Here is a 2,991-nt window from a genome sequence, read left to right on the forward strand (position 1 = left end):
TATTTTTGTGTTCTTTCTAGGTTGAGACACAGCCCACATTCCTGGGCTGGTCCCCTGCCTGCCCCAGCCGCCTGCCCCAGCCAGCTTCAAAACAATGACCACAGATCAGGTTCAGACCTCAGTAGACCTGATGTGAACCTTGTATTTTCCTCCCTGGCTGTTTAGCATCCTTTTGCAGTGACATTGGCCCACTGGATAATCCACAAAGAGGTCTTCGTTTCAGTTTCCTTACTTCCTCTGAGACCTTCGCCACAAATGTGGACTCACAGGTGCTGGGACCAAGAAAGCAGACACTTAGGATTAGAGGGACATACCTTATTTTGCAAATCCACAGCAAATCAACAAAGGCTCTCTTAATAAGGAAAGTGTTCTGAACTAGAAGTAGATCTGTTCATGGGTGAAGTTAAAGTCCAGGTCACGTAAGAGTAAACATGATAAACTCAATCTCTTCCCCCCCCCCCCCCGGGACTATTTGGTGGCGAGGGAGAGAGAAGCATTATCTAGAAAATGGAAACATAGCTTGTTTAGCTGTTTCAAGGACACAAAAGAAAGAAGAGAGCTTAAGGGGCATGTCTTTTTTAAAAAAACTTATTTTATTAGATATTTTCTTCATTTACATTTCAAATGCTATCCCAAATGTCCCCTATACCCTCCCTCCCCACACCTGATCCACTGCCCACCCACTCCCACTTCTTGGCCCTGGCGTTTCCCTGTATGGGGCATATAAAGTTTGCAAGACAAAGGGGCCTCTCTTCCCAATGATGGCCTACTAGGCCATCTTCTGCTACATATGCGGCTAGAGACACGAGCTCTGGGGGTACTGATTAGTTCATATTGTTGTTCCACCTATAAGGTTGGAGACCCCTTCAGTTCCTTGGGTAATTTCTCTAGCTCCTCCATTGGAGTCTCTGTGTTCTATCCTATAGATGACTGTGGGCATCCACTTCTATATTTGCCAGGCATTGGCATAGCCTCACAGAGATAGCTATATCAGTGTCCTTTCAGCAAGATCTTGCTGGCATATGCAATAGTGTCTGCGTTTGGTGGCTGATTATGGGATGGACCCCCGGGTGGGGCAGTCTCTGGATGGTCTATCCTTTCGTCTTAGCTCCAAACTTTGTCTTTGCCACTTCTTTCATGGGTATTTTATTCCCTATTTTAGGGAGGAATGAAGTATCCATGTGTTGGTCTTCCTTCTTCTTGATTTTCTTGTGTTTTGGAGATTGTATCTTGGATAGTCTAGGTTTCTGGGCTAATATCCACTTNTCAGTGAGTGCATATCAAGTGAGTTCTTTTGTGATTGTGTTACCTCACTCGGGATGATATCCTCCAGATATATCCATTTGCCTAAGAATTTCATAAATTCATTGTTTTTAATAGCTGAGTAGTACTCCATTGTGTAAATTACCACATTTTCTGTATCCATTCCTCTGTTGAGGGACATCTGGGTTCTTTCCAGCTTCTGGCTATTATAAATAGGGTAACTATGAACATAGTGGAGCATGTGTCCTTATTACCAGTTGGAACATCTTCTGGGTATATACCTAGAAGAGGTATTGGTGGATCTTCCGGTAGTACTATGTCCAGTTTTCTGAGGAACCGCCAGACTGATTTCCAGAGTGGTTTTACAAGCTTGCAATCCCACCAACAGTGGAGGAGTGTTCGTCTTTCTCCACATCCTCGCCAGCATCTGCTGTCNCCTGAATTTTTGATCTTAGCCATTCTGACTGNTNTGAGGTGAAATCTCAGNGTTGTTTTGATTTGNATTTCCCTGATGANTAAGGATGTTGNNCATTTTTTCAAGTGCTTCTCAGCCCTTTGGTACTCCTCAGTTGAGAATTCTTTGTTTAGCTCTGTACCCCATTTTTAATGGGGTTATTTGAATTTTTGGAATTCAGCTTCTTGAGCTCTTTGTATGTATTAGATATTAGTCCCCCATCAGATTTAGGATTGGTAAAAATTCTTTCCCAATCTGTTAGTGGCCTCTTTGTCTTATTGACAGTGTCTTTTGCCTTACAGAAGCTTTGTAATTTTATGAGGTCCTATTTGTTGATTCTTGATCTTAGAGCACAGGCCATTGCTGTTCTGTTAAGGAATTTTCCCCCTGTTCCCATTTCTTCAAGGCTTTTCCCCACTTTCTCCTCTATATATTTCAGTGTCTCTGGTTTTATGTGGAGTTCTTTGATCCACTTAGACTTGAGCTTTGTACAGGGAGAGAAGAATGGATCAATTCGCATTCTTCTGCATGCTAACAGCCAGTTGAGCCAGCACCATTTGTTGAAAATGCTGTCTTCTTTCCACTGGATGNTTTTAGCTCCTTTGTCAAAGATCAGGTAACCATATGTGTGTGGGTTCATTTCTGGGTCCTCAATTCTGTTCCATTGATCTACCTGTCTGTCACTGTACCAGTACCACGAAGTTTTTAACGCAATTGCTCTGTAGTACAGCTTGAGGTCAGGCATGGTGATTCCCCCAGAGGTTCTTTTGTTGTTGAGAACAGTTTTTGCTATCCTAGGTTTTTTATTATTCCAGATGAATTTGCAAATTGCCTTTTCTAATTCAGTGAAGAAGAAAGGGGTATGTCTTAAAGAGTGACCTGGCCTGGCTGTGGGTATAGAGCATTGGAGCCACAGAGAAAGGCTTTTCTAAGGGTTGACACAAAACCAGGTTGTCATCAGTGTTTTGGAGTTATCAGGGCAGAGATTTGAGTGCATGAGTCTGGTAGAGAAGCCGGCAAGAATATTTCTGTCAGAGGGAACATCCACGTTCAGGCCCTGGAGTGTAAGACAGGATAAAGCAGTACCACAAAAGAATTAAGAAGAGACCCTTGGGGATAGACTGGAGAGAGAGCAAGGTTTTCCCACACATTGAATTGAGTCATCAAGAGAGAGAAAGTTAACCCAGGTCCGTGCAGGTAGGTACCGCTCGGAGATAACCCAGGTCCGTGCAGGTAGGTACCGCTCGGAGATAACCCAGGTCCGTGCAGGTAGG

The sequence above is a fragment of the Mus pahari genome, chromosome 15 (assembly GCF_900095145.1).
Source record: "Mus pahari chromosome 15, PAHARI_EIJ_v1.1, whole genome shotgun sequence".
Classification (NCBI taxonomy): Eukaryota; Metazoa; Chordata; class Mammalia; order Rodentia; family Muridae; genus Mus; species Mus pahari.